Genomic DNA, 20,812 nt, shown 5'->3' on the forward strand with positions numbered 1-20,812 from the left:
TGACCAAAGAAATGTGGTGCATTTCAAAACAGCAAGGAGAGTCTGACGTTCAGTTGAACTTGAAGCATAAGTTAGGAGTGGCAGACTTTCCTAGGTAACACCTATTCTGATGGGAAAGTTTCACATAGGAGAAGGAAGAATATCTAAGCAAGGAGTGTATCTGTATGGGTTTTTGGTCTATAATTTATGCCTTCCTTTTTTATATTTATGTGAACACACCTTGCAACTGGAGCATTAATGAGAGGCTTAGCTTGGGAGAGGTAATGCGAAGAGCTGCTTTTCAGCTTTCCACCATTAAGTCTTCCCTAAAGGATGTGACCATGTCCACAAATACTCTTGCTTTGGGTGTGCAAATCCGATCATGTGGCTAAGCCCCTGGGTCAGAGAAGGCTTAGTGAGGGGATCTGTGTTTGGATGGTAAAATGAGAACTAAAACAGTGTATGATAAAAGGAAAACTCAAGCACTGCTTCTAGCCCATGAGAAGTGTTCAGTCACATAACACTGCTATGCCTTGCATGAAGCAGCTGCAGCTCAAGTATGTGCTGTAAGTGGCAGTACCTTTACTGACCTCAAACTATACATAGGCTGCCTCTTATCATAAAACTAACAAAAAGGAGAGAAAGAAAAGTAACAGCGTCTCCTTGGTTTCTGAAAAAAGCATGAGACCTAATTCAACAAGCTCGCCAGTTTCTCAAGGCAAAGACATCAAAGCTGTAAGGTCACATTCTGACAAGGAAACAGCTGTTATGGGCCATAAATTTGCTGAAATTCACCTTGACTCTGAATTGCAATATTTGCTCTCATGTTGCTTTGAGGAATATGCTTTTTTTATTGCTGGATTTTTGTTACATTTGACTCCTTTAAAGGATTTCACCTACATAGAACTTTTTGTTTTTGACTAGCACACCAGAAATGTTTTTTTCAGTAGTTTTTTTAAAATACAGGACAGAGAAAGTAAAAAGGGACCCATTTTTTTGCCTGCCAGGGGTATACGCCTAAAAGTACCATGCCACCATCTTTAAATGATTCTCATTGGCTCTTTTAGCTGTACGGGGCCACATATAAGTGCAGAATAGGTGTCTGCCCAGCTGGTGCATTTCCAGTGTAGAGGAGCACCAGCCCAGGAACAAGGTCAATGATTGTAATCACCCAGTGATTTTCACTTTCCTTGTATTTCTTTCTCCTTCACCTCCTTTCCCAGTAACAGCTCAGCAAGCCTGGCCATGACTCTCTAAACTTTTACAGTTTTTTACATAAATTGCTCTCGTATTTCTTAACTGTATTAAATCTGTTACAATTTGATAAAGCAGTGTTGTATCATGTTAGCCATTGATCAAAACAGAGAAAAGTAGAAGTCAAGTTTACAAAATATTAGCTTCCAGGACTGTTTAGTGCTTAGGTCTCTTTTTCAATTACAATTGAAATCTCTTTTTCAATTACAATTTCTCTTTTTCAGGCCTTGCAAGCTTCATTTACAAAAAATACTTAAAGGACACCTGCACCCAAATTATTTATATTGGGCTCATAGAAACAATAGTTTTTTTTCTAAAAAAAAAATGACCACCTGTACCAGGAGGGAGTTTCCCGTGCGGGCAGCCATATTGCGTGGCATGCTCGTGCACAATGAGCAATTCTCCCAGAGTGTTTGTAATGCACATGACGTCTCACCCATGTTTAGAACAAGAGAAAGCGGTGTCACAAATAGTCACCCACAGAGGGACTTCCCTCCTGCTGCAGGCACTAATGGGGGCCATTTAAAAAAACAAACAAAAAAACTACTATTTCCCCCAACCAGAATGCAGGCTCTATTGGCCAATTTGGGAGTGACAGGTGCCCTTTGAATTGCCTGCACCCACAAATTTCCATGAGGCCTGTCCTTCAGCAGCATCCCTAAGATGTACTAAAAGGACTATGACAAGTAATGTTTCTCCTGGCAGAGTATATCACTCAGAAGTATTGAAATTAAAATCTACAAGGGCTTTGAAACTTATTGAGAAGCAGCAGAGTTGCACAGTGCTGGGATTTGCAAATGAAAGCATAGGCCCATGACAGTGAAAGTGCTTGCAGATCAGTGGCATTAGACCAAACAATTCCTGGATGCTACTTTCAAATAGAGAAAAGTACTTATACTATATGATGTTATAGGGCCTGCATCAATTTGACCCCAGTTTAATTAGGGAGACCCAGAGTACCCAGTACATAAAGTTCTTCCCTTTCTGGAGGCATATGCCATTTATATAAATGGGAAAAGTGCTACCCATGTAACTACTTTCCAGTAGAGTAGTGTAAATACACAGGCCCAAAATCAGACAATCCTCTGACATCCATTCTCTCCTGTGTCTGCACCCAGAGGCACTCCAACAGCCTGGCTGCAGACACACAGATTGGATTTTGGAGACAAAGTGCATGAGTATGAATTTTCACACCAAAATCCACTTACACAGGAGAGAATGAATGCAAGCGGAGAGGCTGTTTCTTGGCCAGCCCAGTGGGCACATTTTTTAAGGAGTCTCAGATTAAGCTTCTGAATAAGCCTGGCAACCCACACATTGTATGAAGCACTATTGCAGTATTAATGAAGACCCACTCTAAACAGCATGGGGACCTCCCTAATCTATAAAATCCCTACAGTTAGGAGTTTTATGGGACAGTGAACTTGTAATAGCCATGTTGCTTTGGCATTACAAGTATGGTAGGCGTGGTGCACTAAGCTCATATTTAGAGCAAGACTCATGGTGCACCTGCCTACGGACAACTTATTTTTATATGCCTCCAACTGTATGTATTGGTTTTTAAATTGCACTATACAGCAGCGATGGGATACAGGCATTATGAGATGCACTGTATAAGTTTGTGTTAGTATAGCATTCATACCTCCCAACATTTTGGAAATAGAAAGAGGGACAAAAAGATTTGAAGCGCTCTGCACAGCAATTTTTAGTTTAGTTAAGTATCTATTCTGTCAAAAGCCAATTAAGTTAGAAACTTTGTATCTTTTCTGGCTGTTCAGTGCAGGAGATCAAAGAGAAAGTCAGGACATTTCAGTAACAAATCTGGGACTGATGAGTTGTCAAAATGGAACAGTTGGGAGGTATGTAGCATTTACTGGGCAGATGTACTGTGAAATACTGATGTGCATCTATCATTATTATTACTACAGTATTATTAATAATAAAAATATGTATAAAGCTCCAACATATAAAATCTAGTCACAAGCAATAAAAACATTGCTTTATAATTAAACCGAGTCTGTGTAAAAAGCACGCCGTGATGTTTAAAAGATATTGAGCAATAAACACAGTGCTTGGAATGGCAATGTAGTAAAGCAAGCGGCACAACAGCTGCCCGTGCTTCTCTCTCACATACTGACTCAGTCCTTGCGTGGGAACTGAGCTGGGCCCAAGTCCCCATGTGAGATTAGAGTCAGACAGAGTTATGCAGAGCATCCCTGTGTTAACCTTTCCCTTGCAAGAGCAATCTAGTGCATCCTGTAATTAACTCCTGCTATGGCGGGGCCTGGTAGAACATTTCTCTTCTTGCCTGCTCTATTAGATTCACACACTCATCTCTGCTAGACCCATCATTTCCACAGAACTCTAGGGCCTCTCAGTTAAATCAAAGTAGAGTAGAGTCAGACACACGCAAAGCCTCTTTGATTCAACTGCTTCCTTGCAAAGCTCTATTCCAAGGCAAAATGTGAATATCCATAAAAATTACAGCAGAACTCATGCAAATGCTGCTGAGCCCAATAGGGCTGTTAACTGTCTTCACTGTTTGGTGGGTGGTCCAGAATTAAAGGGGTTAATGGAACAACAGGAGTTTCCCTTCTAACTCAAGGCCACAGCTCCTCTTATGGAAATCGCTAGAGGGAGCAAAGGCAGAAAACAGATGGGAAAGAAGCGAGAGCTGCAGATGGAAAAAGAGTAGGAGAGAACAGGATATACTCCTAGCAAACAAATAGAAAAAACAGTTTCAGCATAAAATCTCCCATTCATGTAAAAGAGAACACAAATATACGTTATATTTACTTTAACATTTCTTATCTTCCCTGACACACATTGGCACCATATTCCCCATACCCAGCAATGGAACTAGCAGCATTAGAGCAGAAAACATAGATCTCTCAGTCTTCATTCATCTAGTCTGAATACACAGCACAGTCACGCTACTTTTAGAACTATACTAACAATAAACACTATTCCCAATGGTGATGACTGCTGAAATGATTTACAAATGTCTGTTCCAAACCAAAATGAGCTTTCTTTTAAACAAGCAATGGCTACAGGTTAGAAATGACTGGGCCGCACAGCAATATTATTTTAGCCCCCCTAAACTTAAGGAATAAGACATTTTTACATAAATACATATTAAGTCTGCTTTTAACTCAATGCCTATTGGCCTCCTATATGTCCTGTCCTGCCAACAGTTATTCCTCTATTGTTATACCTCAAGATAGGGGTTATGCAATGGTAACATATTAAAAATGTAAAAATAATGAAATAATTTTGGTGTCACTATCTCTAAATGTAATTTGTGCCATACCATGCCACTGTCGTTAGATGTGACATTATAAGAGCATCTTGGATGGAAATAGGATAATTCAGGGCCAGAACTGAAGTGTACCAGCCATCTAACAGTGGACATTAACTTTAAGATTGACCAGATACATTTGTCAATGCCACAATATCATTTATAGAATTTTGTGACCTATATTTGACTTTTTGGTTTTCAATAGTCGATCTAAGGTACCTACCAGCCCAATAAACAGTGACTTCCAGTGGCATCTTACAGTATCCCCTCTTGCTTTAATAAATAAGTCAATATTCCTGGGATTCATTCAGGATTCCCTAATTCCAATTTAAGTAAATCTGCCCTATATTGTATCAGACATTATGACGATAGGTGTTGAAATAGTGGGATAAGATATAAAGACTGTATGCGGTGTCTGTGAGACTTTTTGGATATACAGTACCAGCTGGATAATTTAGCCCCCAAATGGATAAATAAAGATACTGACATAGCAGCTCTTGCAGAATAGTTGGGTTGGGTTTGATTAGGTGAATGAGAACATCTAGTGCCTTTTAAATGGAGGATATATTTTTTAACAAAGAACTGCAAATTACATATACAGTACAGTATGTTGGGGTGGAGTTATCAAAATATGAGATTAGAGTTTATCACAGAAAAATTCATCCACTTTATAATTAATCCTATGAAATTTTTAGAAATGTATTTATCAAATGGCGAACTTTCATACATTTATATATATATACTTCTAAAAAGCATAATGTTAATAGCAGCAATGATTGGGCTTACTGTGATTTGTTAATTCAATTAAAATTGTATGTGACGATTGAAACATGGGCTAATTTGGGTTATTTATGTGGAGTCCTATTATTTGAATGCAGGGCTAGGAGCATAGTTATTTGAGTCATATGGTGCCATCTTGCATGAAGCTGAACCCTCTTCTGTTCATTTAGCGACACAGAGCATGTACAGTTGAAGACAGGTCCGAAATGTGTGCTCTAGCAGTGATATTCAACAGAGAAGGACCCAAAGCTGCATGAGATTTGCTGCATTTTTTAAGGACGTAGACTCTTTTCAGAATAATTTTGTAAGTACATGGTAATGCCTATACATAACCAGGTCCAATGTCCAGTGCAGCAACATTGAAACCCCAGGAACCTCTCAGCACCAGTTCACAACTCCTGGTCACATTGCCCCAGTTGCAGTGTTCTCCCAATACAAAGAGTACCAGCTAATGCAGTAAGTGGGTGCTTAAAGACCGCCCCTTTTATCCTTACTGATTATACCCACAAGAAGCACTTTGGAATTGCATCTTACTGCAACACTTCTCTTAGACAAGGTTTGTACACTAAGGTAACTTAAATCAAAAAAGAAACCCAACAGGTTTAAATTCACCCTAACAAATGGCCAACAAGATATGAATAGAGGTATTTTAAAAATGCACATCTAGCAAAATGAGAGAGCACCTCTGTTTGCTGTCCTTCCCAGCACATAGTTACACCAATTTGTTTATTTGGGGGGGGTTGCAACCTAAAAAATATGATCCTGAAAATAACGTTTTTTTTGGTGAAAAAACTCAAATCGAATTTGATTTGAGTTTGTGGGTCGATCCCATTCATCCGAATTAGAAAAATTAGATTTTTTTAAATTTTATTTTTAGATTGGTCGTCTTCCTCCCCGAATTTCGAGTTCATTGAAGTTTATGGGAGTTTTTACAAATTCCCATGAACTCAAAAGTCGACCCTTGATAAATCTGCCTCTTAATTAGTGTTGGATACATTACGAGTAAGGGCATAAGTTGAGACTGGCAGCATTTTGTTGCCCCAGCAATTTATCGCTCCAAGGGAGGAGGACAAAATAAAACAAATCCCTCATTCCCTATTCAAAGCAAATGGGAAATGTTGCAATTGCACTTTGTACTGTCTAGTGATGTGAGCCTATTGCTGGATAATGCAGGGCTTTGTGTTTTTGAGTAAAATCACAGTACAAGACACAATTGTGGCATTTCCAATTCACTTTGATGGAGGGGGAGATTTGTAATGTTTTGTGCCTTTCCTTTAGAGAAAAAAAGCTTTTAAACCAAAATGTGACACTTGTTTTAGCAACTAAAATGCCATCCCAAATATGCAGAGCTATAATTTAAGGCCCATACCTCCCAGCTGACCCGTTTTTAGAGGAACAGTCCCTATTTTGACAGCTCAACCCTAGCTTCAAGATAATGTTCCCCCAACAGCAAACAGCATGTTCAATGGAGTTCAGGATAAGATTTTAATCATTTGGGGTATGGCATGACATGGCACTGTCATTTACTATTGTTTACTGTTAGTTTGTGAGCTCAGGACTACGAGCTCAGGAAAATCCATTAACTTTTTTAGATTTTTATTTTTTTTCCACACAAAGAAATAGCAATTACATGCTGATTTAATTAATGGCATACAATTACATACAGTAAAGGTAACTAAACCACCAGAACAAATTAGTGCATACTCTATGGGCCATATCCCAAATGGTTACAGTGACTCGTGCTCTTTATAAGTCAAACAGTGCGTCACATTTAGACTGTATTTATTTCACTTCCTTCTTTAATACACAAATATTTCTCACACATTTTTTAATTCTTGCATTTGTTTTAACCACATTTCACACCTTGGAACTGTATCATTGTACAGTTTTGTAATATACCTAATGGCCACAAATAGCCCCATCTGATTAATATTAGCTCATGACTCCAGTATACAGTTTTAGGGTTAAAGCAGTTTATAATTAAGAAGAACCTGACCAATCTCACTTGCAGCATGTAAATATATATTATCTGTCAATCGAAATGCTTAGGACCTGGGGTTTTCTGGATAAGACAGAAGCAACATACATCATGTGGAAATACTTTTGCATAATTTGTTAAAATGTGATTAAATTTCAGATTAAAGATTCAGTAAACCAGAGCAAAGAATCATTAATTGGTCTAGATTATAATTAGAATCATGAAAGAAAATATGTGCTTGGTTTCATTTAATAACTAGACTGATACTATTGCATGTTACTGCATAATTGTATGAACACATCTTCATTATTCACTTGTATTACATTTACTTTAATATCTATTTAGAAAGTGAGGGCCAATTATTTATACAGACAACCAGTTTATCTTGGGCAGGGCTGAACTATGCATTTATTACTACAAATATGAATTTTAGAGGTTATTTCAAATGGACTATTTTAGGGGAGTGTCTGTAGTGCCTGATGTTCCATAATGCTTCGAATATAAATGTGAATTGTTGTTTTATGGTTATCAGGGGCCTGTGGCAGCAGCAGTTGCTGCTGCCCCCCCCCCTCCCCCGGAAATTCGCTCTTAAAGTACCAGGAGCAGCATTTTTGCCGCCCTGGTACCTAGTTGGTCGCTGCCGCCTGAGGTGACAGCCTCAACTCGCCTCATTGGCGAAGCACCCCTGATGGTTATATTGTATTCTTTTGGACATTTTACTTTCCTGTAAGACCCCCTGTGGAGTATACGTTGAACCCATGAGGTATGTTAAACTGCACAATTTGTACCAGATTCCCCAGTCTCTGTTAGTAACATAGAGCAGAGTCCCAGTTTTTCCTTGTTGCATGGACTGTGTAACCCCTTTCTTACATTATAGCACCTGGCAAGGGTTACACATTCCTATTCTGTGTTTAGTTTCTCATAGCTTTTCAATTTTCTGTTTTCTAGAATAGACGTGGCTAACTTACAGAAAATTTATCACTTTGTATCTTTAAGTGCAAGTCTGCTCCTGAAAGTTGTCCTGTTGACTAATCTAACAGCCTCAGGAAGACCCCTAACGAGCCCCCATTTTACATTTTTCAGGGGACCAGAACTAAATGGTGTAATATCCAGTAAAATGTAAAATCAGGAACATGTTTTATGTATCTGTAATACATGGCCTTTGCCTTGAGCCGAGCCCTGCAAAATTTGCCATATTCTTCCTGCCTGCGTGCGCCATACACTTTCTACCCTATGCTTTGTGTGTGTGCGCCATACTCTGCCTGCCCTATGCCCCCTGTGTGCGTCATATTCTGCCTGCCCTATGTTACTTGTGTGTGCCATACTCTACCTGCCCTATGCGCCCTGTGTGCGCCATACCCTGCCTTCCCTTTGTGTACCATACTCTGCCTGTTCTATGCTACCTGTGGGACTTGAGTCTGGTAGGGTTTTCTCTGGAGATTTGTTAGCATCTGGAAATGCTCCTGATTAGGGAGACTCTACTGATTAGTATGGCACTCTACTGTTCAGTGTTTCAAGCTTTTGTGCAATTAGGACATGTCATGTCTTATGCCTATGGCCATATCTTGGGTGACTTTGTTTACCTTGGAAACTAGCTTGTTTTATTCTGTAAAAATGCACTTTAGCTTTTGTCAGAATGCAATGTGTAAGACTGAGCTTTGCTAGGCTGGGTTGTGTAGCATTTATTATCCAGGTAACACACGTTTGTTTGTTTTTTTACTTTGGTTGTTCATTAGGGCCTTAACTTGTGGCAGTTTAATCTTAACAAGCCAGGTCTGTGAGAACCTACCTGCTACTAACATTGTTAACTTTTCATTCATCTAACAGGTGAAGGTTTATGCTTGTCAGGGAACCGGGAGTTCCCTCTGGGGAGTAGTCCGGATTTAGGAGGAAGCCCCTCAGGAGGGATCAGGATCGTGGTATCCAGGGATTTAGCAGAAGGGGTAATAGAGTTCAGGCAACAGGTCAAAAGGCAGGCAGAATATAAGCAGAGTCCAAAGTCCAGGCAGGGGGTCAACAACAAGAGATCAATCAAGAATATACTCAGGGATAACAGGAACAGCAACAGGGAACCCAGGAATCTATTCAGGAACAAGATCCTATTTTCGGGCGCCATCTTGGCGCCTCAGGCGTCCTTTTAAAGGGGATTTTTGGCGCCTTTGCGTCGGCGTCAGCACGTCTGCGACCGACGCGCTGCGCCTGCGTCCGTCGCGTCGTTGTGACGTCTTCGCGCCTGCGCACTTGCGCGCAGGCGTCTCTGCGCCGGCGCCGCTACCCACGTGGCGGCCATGGGCGCCGCCATTTTGGGAGCGGCGTCGGAAGTGATAGCTGCGCCGCCCGGAGCTCCTGGTCCTGCTCCGGGCGGCGATCGTGACAGTACCCCCCCCTCACGGGGGGCCTCAGGACCACCGGGACAAGGTTTCTGGGGAAACTTGGCGTGAAAATCCCTCACCAGACGGGGAGCGTGAACATCACGGTGTCCTTCCCAGGAGCATTCTTCAGGACCAAAGCCCCTCCACTGAATGAGGTACTGAAGGGACCCTCTGGAGATCCTGGAGTCTAGGATTTTCTCCACCTCGTACTCGAGTTGACCCTCCACAGAGATGGCAGGAGGAGGAGATTGACCACCAGAAAACCGGTTGGTGATGGCGGGTTTCACCAGAGACACGTGGAACACGTTGGGGATTCTCATCTCTGGTGGAAGCTGAAGTCTGACAGCCACAGGGTTGATTATCTCCAAGATGGGAAATGGACCCACGAATTTTGGACCCAACTTGGGAGATGGTATCTTCAACCGGATATTCCTGGAAGAGAGCCAGACATTATCACCCACCTTGTAGGGAGGAGAAGATCTTCGACGACGATCCGCGAAAGTCTTATGAACCAGAGCGCTCTTCTCTAGGTTCAACTTGGTAGCAGCCCAAATAGCAGACATATGGGCTGCGGAATCGTCAGCAGCCGGGACGTCAGAAAGTACAAAGTCTTGGGGAAAAGCTTGAGGATGCTGCCCATACACCGACATGAACGGAGACCTTCCTGTTGAGGAATGACAAGCATTATTATGAGCGAATTCCGCCCATGGGAGGAGATCAGACCAGTCATCCTGGCAGAGGGATACGTGGTTCCTCAGGAACTGTTCCAGGGCTTGGTTGACACGTTCAGCTGCCCCATTCGTCTGTGGATGGTATGCAGAAGAAAACTGAAGAACAATTCCCAGGTTTTTGCATAGGGAACGCCAGAATTTAGCAGTAAACTGGGTGCCTCTATCAGAGACGATCTCCACCGGGAAACCATGCAGGCGGAAGATGTACTGGATAAATAGCTGGGACAACTCCACCGCAGAGGGCAACTTCTTCAAAGGGATGAAATGGGCCATTTTGGAGAATTGATCAATGACAACCCAGATCACAGTGTTCCCACAAGAGGGAGGAAGTTCGACAATGAAGTCCATGGACAGGTGGGTCCAGGGACGGGAAGGAACCGGCAAAGGCAGTAGTAACCCACTGGGGCGGGAATGGCTTGACTTAGATGTGGCACAAACATTACAGGCAGCAACAAAGTCCTTCACATCTTTGCGGATATCAGGCCACCAGACCAGGCGTCGTAAGAGTTCAAGAGTCTTAGCTGGACCAGGGTGTCCGGCTTGCCGGGAGCAATGGGTCTGTTGCAGAATAGGCAGACGCAGCTCAGGAGGAACAAATGCCATTCCAATGGGAGTATCTGAAGGAGCAGAAGATTGACCAGCCAGGATTTGATCAGCAAACTGTGGATACAGGGAGGCAATAATCTTGACTGGAGGGATGATTGGCTCTTGTCTCTCAGGAGAGCGGTCCACCGGAGTGAAGCTACGAGACAAGGCGTCGGCCTTCTGATTCTTGGAACCTGGGCGAAAAGTCAAGATAAAATTAAACCGAGAGAAGAAGAGAGCCCACCTTGCTTGCCTGGGGTTTAGCCTCTTGAGGGACTGGATGAACTCGAGATTCTTATGATCGGTGTAAATCTGAACAGGAATCAGAGAACCCTCCAGGAGGTGACGCCACTCTTCAAGAGCAAGTTTAACAGCCAAGAGTTCTCGGTTCCCGACATCGTAGTTCTGCTCTGCGGACGAGAACTTCTTGGAGAAATAAGCACAGGGATGCAACTTCCCATCAGCGGGGTGTCTCTGAGACAGGATGGCTCCGGCTCCGACTTCAGAAGCATCTACTTCGATGCAAAAGGGTAGTTCAGGATTGGGGTGTCGGAGAACAGAAGCGGACATGAAGGCCTCTTTCAAAGACTGAAAAGCTTCAATGGCAGATGGGGGCCACAAGCTGGGTTTACCCCCTTTCCGGATGAGAGCCAGGATAGGTGCAATGCGGGAAGAGAACCCCCGGATGAACTGCCGATAGTAGTTAGCAAATCCGATAAATCTCTGGATTGCCTTGGTACTCAGCGGAATAGGCCACTCCTGGATGGCAGACACTTTCACGGGATCCATCTCAAATCCCTCAGGGGAGAAAATGTATCCTAGGAAGGGGATCTTGGACACCTCGAAGACGCACTTCTCCAACTTGGCGAAGAGAGAGTTCTTCCTCAAACGAGAGAGTACCTCCTTCACCTGGGAGCGATGGCTTTCTAGGTCTTTAGAAAAGATCAGGATGTCGTCCAGGTATACGACTACGAACCTTCCTAGGAGATCCCGGAACACATCGTTAACAAACTCTTGGAAGACGGCAGGGGCATTGCAAAGGCCGAAGGGCATAACGAGATATTCATAGTGCCCATCACGAGTGTTGAAAGCCGTCTTCCATTCATCACCCTCACGGATGCGAATGAGATTGTACGCCCCTCGGAGATCCAACTTAGAGAATATCTTCGCCCCCTTCAGCTGGTCGAAGAGCTCTACGATCAAGGGCAGAGGGTACCTGTTTTTTACAGTGATTTTATTCAGGCCCCGGTAGTCTATGCATGGCCGAAGGCCTCCGTCCTTCTTCTCCACGAAGAAGAAGCCAGCCCCTGCAGGAGAGGTAGAAGGGCGGATAAACCCCCGCTGGAGATTTTCTTGGATGTATTCCTTCATTGCAGTAGTCTCAGCAGGAGAGAGAGGGTAAGTGCGGCCTCTGGGGGGCATGGCTCCAGGCAGGAGTTCGACAGGACAGTCATAAGAGCGATGTGGAGGAAGGAATTCCGCAGACTTCTTACAGAACACATCGGAGAATTCCTTATAACAGGAGGGAAGAGACTTTAACTCGGTTGAGGAAATAGTTACCTTCTTGAGGGGTTTAGCAGGAAGGCAATGCTGCAGGCAGAATGGGCTCCAACGAGAGACCTGCCCTGTGGACCAGTCTATGGTGGGATTGTGCAGACGCAGCCAGGGGAGACCCAAAACAACAGGAACATCGGGACAAGAGATGATAAGAAACGAAAGTCTCTCTTTATGCAGGGTCCCAACCTGCACAAATAGTTCACCAGTGGTCATCGTGAGTACAGACTCCAGGGGTTTATCATCTATGGCGACAATCCTCATGGGAGAAGGCAAAGGAAATAGGGGGATTCCCATGTTCTTAGCAAAGAGAGCGTCCATGAAGTTACCCCCGGCTCCGGAATCGAGGAAAGCATTCCCGAAGATGGTCTTATCGGTCAGACGAATCTGGAAGGGAAGGAGAAACCTGTGTGAGTTTTCTTGAGTCTTCCCCAGAGACCTATCTCGAGACTTTTGAGTAGTGCCCCCTACATGAGTTACCATAGACATACCTCGGGGTACAAAACTCTTAGCCTTTGCAGGACAGGCATTAGCGAAGTGGGAATGTCCGCCACAATACAGACACAGGCCTGACATCCGTCTGCGGAGTCTTTCTTGTTCAGTGAGGCGAGTTCTTCCCACTTGCATGGGTTCTTCCTGAAGAGAAATGGATGCTTGGGCAGGAGAGGTGACAGAAGCCTGCAGGAGAGGCCTCTCGAAGCGAGGTGCCAACATGGGTTGAAATTTCCTGACACGAACTCTCAGGGTTTGATGCTCTCTCAGAAGAGTGTCCACCTTGACAGCCAAGGCGATGAGGTCTTCAACTTGCGTGGGTAATTCACGAGAGACCAGGTCATCTTTGATGCGAAGGGAGAGACCATTATAAAATGCAGTATGGTATGCGTCGTTGTTCCAACGAGTCTCAGCAGCAAGTGTACGGAATTCAATAGCATACTCCGCTACACTGCGACTCCCTTGGCGGATTTGGAACAGACGGGAAGCAGCGGAAGTCACCCGGCCGGGAGCATCGAAGACGATCTTAAATTCTTTGAGAAATGCTTCTGCGTCATCCATCAGTGGGGACTGCTTCTCCCAGTGTGGAGATGCCCACTCGAGAGCTTTCCCTGCCAGACGAGTAATCACGAACCCCACCTTAGCACGTTCAGAGTCAAATTCAGTGGGGTGTAGGGCAAATCGAATCTGGCACTGATTCACGAATCCTCGACAGGCTTGAGGATCGCCATCGTAGAGAGGCGGAGCAGGAATATGAGGACCAGAAGTGGAGGGCTGGGTAGCCATGGCAGCAGCCGCTTGCGGAGGAGGTGCCGCCCGGGGGGTCGCTGGTGTCAACAAGGAGAGCTTTTCCAAGATCGCCTCCAGCGTGAGTCCCACGTAATTCTGCCGGGCTTCATACGCCTCCATGCGGGAATGCAGGCCCCGAAAGGCCCTGCCGAAATCTGGCTGAGCTTCTGGCTGAGCTTCCTCAGTGGAATCCATGGCCCGAAAATAATGTCAGGGAACCGGGAGTTCCCTCTGGGGAGTAGTCCGGATTTAGGAGGAAGCCCCTCAGGAGGGATCAGGATCGTGGTATCCAGGGATTTAGCAGAAGGGGTAATAGAGTTCAGGCAACAGGTCAAAAGGCAGGCAGAATATAAGCAGAGTCCAAAGTCCAGGCAGGGGGTCAACAACAAGAGATCAATCAAGAATATACTCAGGGATAACAGGAACAGCAACAGGGAACCCAGGAATCTATTCAGGAACAAGATCCTATTTTCGGGCGCCATCTTGGCGCCTCAGGCGTCCTTTTAAAGGGGATTTTTGGCGCCTTTGCGTCGGCGTCAGCACGTCTGCGACCGACGCGCTGCGCCTGCGTCCGTCGCGTCGTTGTGACGTCTTCGCGCCTGCGCACTTGCGCGCAGGCGTCTCTGCGCCGGCGCCGCTACCCACGTGGCGGCCATGGGCGCCGCCATTTTGGGAGCGGCGTCGGAAGTGATAGCTGCGCCGCCCGGAGCTCCTGGTCCTGCTCCGGGCGGCGATCGTGACAATGCTACTTTGTGTAATCATTGCTAGCCTTTAGGTAAGTGTTTATGATGCAGGACCTAGCTTATGTTGGATGGCCATTGGCACATTTTATTACCTCTGTTTTTAATGTGGTTTTGTCTTGTCCAATATTCCCTCTGAATTTAGATCAGGCTATACCAGCACATGCCACCAATCTGATGGTTCTTTTGTTGCTGTGTGTTAGCTTTGCTACTGGCACTAACATGGGAGTGTAGGCAGAGTTGTATCTGTGGCAAGGCTAATAAGCAACAACAAGCAAAAAAGAAAAACAGTCAGTGCAGGGTGCAAAGAAAACCTGTAAGACTGGTCATGACAGGTGTACAGTACAGGGTTCCATAATGCTCTGTTCCTTGAGGTTCAGTCACAATTAATAGGCAGAAAAGCAATACCAATGCTAAGCAGTGTTGTGGCAAGCTGCCAGCACTATAAGCAATAAAATCAACACGTGTTTTGTGCCTTGCACTTTGCCTGCCCTTTGTAAATAAGGGCTTATTTGTCACTGTTAAAACATACCCTTAAATAATTCAACCATAGAAAATGGAATTTAAAAAATGCTTGGTAGCATGTAAAAGAAAACAGTTTGGTATATTTCTAGCCCTTAAATATAAGCATTGACACACCTGAATTTACAATTCTGCCCATCGCAGTTCTCAGACTGATGTCTCATACCATTATATTTTTAATTCTGTCTCCCAGAAAGTGACAGTCGGCATTTATGACATTAATGTTTGACAGCCTTTGCATATTGCATTCATTTTTAAGCACGTTTTGCAGCTGCTGTTCCCAAAAATATCTGTTTCCAAGTTACTCTTTCCTTATTGTTAGAGTGTCTCTGTAGCAACAGGGAACTTATTTTCCTTTCTCATCATGGCAGAAGAAGCTGGCCATCTGCTGACTGTAAAAGATTGATTTTCTGACCTCCAAAGTTCTCCTACCCGGCAGGCGGCATAACTTCCATTTATCTTGCAGAAAATTCAGCCATTCCAAAGTTAGTTAAGGGATTTTTTTTTGCACTCAGTGGCAAAGAACTGCACAGAGTAGCATAAAGCTGCATAGTCAGCATCTTCACCCCCACAAAACTGCTCTCAATAAGAATAATTAACCTGCTACAAGTCAGCTTGTTCCATATTTACACCTAGGCAACTGGACACTTAATAATCTGACTAAATGACTGGCACAAGTGTCATGCACTTTATGCATTAAACACTAAACTGTAGTAATGTCCACATGATAGCTGTATATCTAGAGGGCTGAGGCTTTTTATAATGTAAAAACCAATTTCTCGTATCCATTGGTTACACAAACAATAGCTTCATTCATCACAGTACTACACTGAAGGACCCATTTATCACAATCAGACATCTTAGGGAATGTGGCTGGTTTTATTATAGAAAATCCACAAATTGCCACCTCTTGCTGAACACTATTTATAAAGAGCATCTACATATCCTACACAGCTTTACAGAGAACATTCAATTCAATCACTTACATCACTCCCTGCCACAGCTGAGCTTGCAATCTAATTTCTGTTTAATATGCCCACTGACAAGCTACGGTTGATCTTCTGAGATGTCAGTTAAACCTTACCAATAGTGTGCTAACAGCACCAAACCCAGAACCCTAATACTTTGAGGAAGAAATTCTAACAACTATGCACAATTATGTGGAAGTGCGAGGAGCACATTTTGACACAAGTACCTTTAATAAATGGGATATTACACATAGTAAATTAGGTTGAAAAAAGAAACACGTCCATCCAGTTTAACCTTTTAACTATTTTAACCTGCCTAACTGCTAGTTGATCCAGAGGAAGGCAAAAAACCCATCTGAAGCCTTTCCAATTTGCCTCAGAGGGGGAAAAAAATCCTTCCTGGCAGGGTTTTTGTTACAGGGTTTTCTTCTCCTTTAAGTGCCTCTTCTCCAGCGTGAACAACCCCAATTTGGCCAGCCTTTCCGCATATCCAGGGGTGCTTCGCCAATGAGGCGAGTTGAGGCTGTCGCCTCAGGCGGCAGCGCCCCACTAGGTACCAGGGGCAGCAAAAATGCTGCTCCTGGTACTTTAAGAGCGAATTTCCGGGGGAGGGGGGGCAGCAGCAACTGCTGCTGCCTCAGGCGGCGGAGGGGCCAGGATCGCCCCTGCGCATATCTTAGATTTTCCATACCTTTTACCAGCTTAGTTGCCCTTCTCTGGACCCTCTCTAATTCAATAATGTCCTGTTTGAGCACTGGAGACCAAAACTTTACGGTATATTCTAGATGGGGCCTTACCAGTGCTCTATAAAGTGGAAGAATGACCCCCTCCTGCCGTGAATCAATGCCCCTTTTAATACAGCTCAAGACCTTATTTGCCCTGATGGTGCCGACTGGCATTGTTTACTACAGCCAAGTTTATTATCTACAAGGACTCCAAGTTCCTTTTCCATAATGGATTTGCCTAGTGCAGTCCCATTAAGGGTATAAGTGGCTTGGATATTTTTACATCCCAGGTGCATGACTTTACATTTATCAACATTGAATCTCATTTGCCACTTAGCTGCCCACACTGCCAGATTGTCAAGATCCTGTTGCAAGGATGCCACATCCTGGATGGCTTTAATTGGGCTGGATAGTGTCAGGGGCCTTACGGCTCTTCTAGGAGAGGCGTCCAGATGAAGGAGGAAGCACTCAGATGGCAGTCCAGTTCACAGTAGTCAAAGGGTTAAAGAGAAAGCCTAGTCAGGATACAGTTCAATAGACAGGCAGCAAGGATCGTAGTCAGAGTCTAAGCGAAGAGTCAAAAGTCCAATGATCAAGTTAATATAAATTTAGAAACACCCTGGAACACAAGTAGTAGAATCCTATAATAAGGCATTGAACCTGTGACCTTTTATGTAGAATGACATAACGCGTCTGTGCGGCGATGACGCAATCCACGTGGCGACTATGGGCGAGGCAATCGGGAGCTCCTGACAGATAGTTTTGTGTCATCTGCAAACACGGATACATTACTTACAATACCCTCCCCTAAGTCATTAATGAACAAGTTAAATAAAAGTGGACCCAATACCGAGCCCTGAGGGACCCCACTAAGAACCTTACTCCAAGTACTCCTCATTTTCTATTGCCCCTGTCCCTCTGAAACAAAGTATAGCCGCTAAACTGCCCAGTCATACGACTCATTCAGCCATGTTTCAACCACACCAATCACATCATATTTTCCCTCCAGCACTATCACCTCCAGCTCTCCCATTTTACCAGTCAAACGCCTTGCATTTGCAAACATACATTTAATACTGGTACCATATTGAACATATGACATGTGGTAACTGATTTCAGTAAAATTTGTGCAGTAACTGCACTTGTGTTTGTAAATGAGCCCTTATGTGTGTCTAAAATGTTACCTAGAATACACCTAGTGCTCAATGTCAGATTAATAATAATTCCAAAAATGTACAGTATATTCTTTGCCTCTGAGTTGCCTGGTGTGCTAATGCTAACCCTATCATGGTCATTGTATAATATGTTAAGCTGCATAATGAAATATCAACAGTGTCTAATAAAAGGGCAGCCAAGTTTGGGAGTTTTACTTTGAAAGCAGCTAGTAAGTTGCAGGTAAAACTTAGTCCCTTTGTAAAATGTATAATGAAGCAATAGAATTGTTAATGAATCAGATGAAAATTGAGCATAGGACTGGCCAGATATGGGACGACTTTGCCGTAGTTGGCCAGCTTAAATATATTGCAATATATGGACAAACAATCCCTGTGTTGTTTAAAGGGTAAGGCATTTTTCAGTAGCAGTATGCACAAAATGTCTGTCTTAAATATATTGATAATGGGTTGAGTGCAGAGGACTCTTGTATTTGACTATATGTATTTTGTGGTCACAGCCTCATTGCACCCCCACCTAATGGTTTTAGAAATTAGTGCTGAGCACAAAATTCCCTTGTTTGTTGTAGTTATACAGGAGCAGTGACCAGCTCCATGTTGTAGCTCCCACCCTTCCCAGCTATAGTCAGGTGATCCCACTGGTGTCTAATAAAAGGGCAGCCAAGTATGGAGGTTTACTTTGAAAGCAGCAAGTAAGTTGCAGGTAAAACTAAGTCCCTTTGTAAAATGTATAATGAAGCAATAGAATTCTTAATGAATCAGATGAAAATTAAGCGTAGGACTGGCCAGATATGGGATGACTTTGACGTAGTTGGCCAGCTTAAATATATTGCAATATATGGACAAACAATCCCTGTTTTGTTTAAAGGGTAAGGCATTTTTTAGTAGCAGTATGCACAAAATGTCTCTGTCTTAAATATATTGATAATGGGTTGAGTGCAGAGGACTCTTGTATTTGTCTATATGTATTTTGTGGTCACAGCCTCATTGCACCCCCGCCTAATGGTTTTAAAAAATTAGTGGTGAGCACAACTTTCCCTTGTTTGTCTGAGACATATCCATCCTACAATAAGAATCAGTCCCCTCAGCTGGCTAAATCAATGCCAAATCGGCAGAGGAGATAAACAACCCCTCACAATGACTCTCTTTCATCAGCTTTATTGGACATTTTTTTAAAGCTGCAACTGCAATTTTCCTACCCTAAACTGCGTATCTTTGGGAGACTGACGGCTAAAAATTATTTTATTCCTCCTTGCTAAATAAGAATTTTAAGTATTCTTAAGAATATACAAAAGATTTCTTATCCTCTAAAGCTGGAAAACACTGTAACAGTTGATCTTTCCACTAATATACACCCTAAAATTGACGATATTGGGCTAATTCAATTGATGGATTACAACGATGGGAATACAAGCCATCTGTCACGGTCAGCACCCTAAATCCGGAACCAATGCTAAGCACCCTGTTCTCGGCTCTTGCTTCTGCCTTTAACAGCCGCCTTTCACCTTGGGAGGAGCCCTAGGCTAATCGGATGCTGCCAGGTCTTATTAAGAGAGGTGTCAAGCCTTCTGGGGTTCTGAACGAGCAAAGGGGCACGACGGTAAAGCAAAGTCTTTTGGGCAGAAGGTCACAGTACAAAGCGTTGATAGAAAGCATAGTCAAATCAGGCCGGGTCGGGGCAGGCAGAATTCAAACGGAGTCAGACAGGCGGGGGTTGAGCTCAATCAAGAATGGTGGGAATACAGATATCAGAATAGTCGGTTACCAGGCAGAAGTCGGGATCAAAAAAGTCAGGCAGGCAGGGTCGAAACAGGTATCAAAACACAGGATTTACACAGGAACTCTCGCAAGATGAACCTATAACAATGAGAAATCCAAACTGTCACTTTAAATACTTTAAACTTCGCGCCATTGCGCACTGGCGTCATGATGCGCCAATAAATAGGTCACGCACGTGACCTAATTAACCAGTGGAAGAGGAGTGGCATGGAGGGCATCCCCGCCGCACCACAAGACCACCAGGGTGAGTTATAACACCATCAGAGCGAGGACCACATAGCTCATTAAACCGATATGAAAAATCAAACCTGCTCAATCGACATCTGGACAATTTTTCGCCTAGATATTGTTGGGGGGGGACCCATACATGAGCAGATAACTCATCTCAATATAAAATCATCATGGTGTATTGCTCAATAGAAATCAGTACAGACAAATATTGTTTGGTATACCAACATGTCAATTTCATATGTGTCTTTTTTTTTAGGGATATTATCACAATCATAAGCATTGCTAAAAAAAAACCTACCAGCATATACTCTGTATAGTTTTAGCAAAGACTAGATACATTCTACACATTGCGAGGCATGTTGGCAGTCAATAAAGCATTGCATTGCTTTGGGTCATTTACTCTCCCACTCAAGAATGTGTTTTTGTTACTGTCAGGGGCCTATCGGCTCCCAGCGGGAGTAGTCGGGACCAAGGAAGAAGTTCAAGGGGTCAAAGTCCAAGTTCGTGGTACAGATCCGGAACAGGAAAAATCAAAGTCAATATCCAGGCAGGAGTTCAAAGGCAGGCAGAAAACAACGAGGTCAAAGTCCAGGCAGGGTCAGGAATCTAGGAATCAATAATAGAGAAATATAGAAATACCCAGGAATGCAGCAAACAATTCCTGCGAAGGGGCATTGAACCGGCGTTTCTGCGCTCACGTGGATATCATGGGTGCTGCCATCTTGGATCCGACGCTGCAGGGAAGAGCCGCGGCGGGGAGATCTGCGCCATCGGGCGCTCGTGACAGTTACAGACATTTTAAGCAGGCAGTATACCTACTTGATCTACATAAGTGCAATGAATATGGTTTGCGGTGAATATAC

This window comes from Xenopus laevis, chromosome 3L (assembly GCF_017654675.1).
Source record: "Xenopus laevis strain J_2021 chromosome 3L, Xenopus_laevis_v10.1, whole genome shotgun sequence".
Classification (NCBI taxonomy): Eukaryota; Metazoa; Chordata; class Amphibia; order Anura; family Pipidae; genus Xenopus; species Xenopus laevis.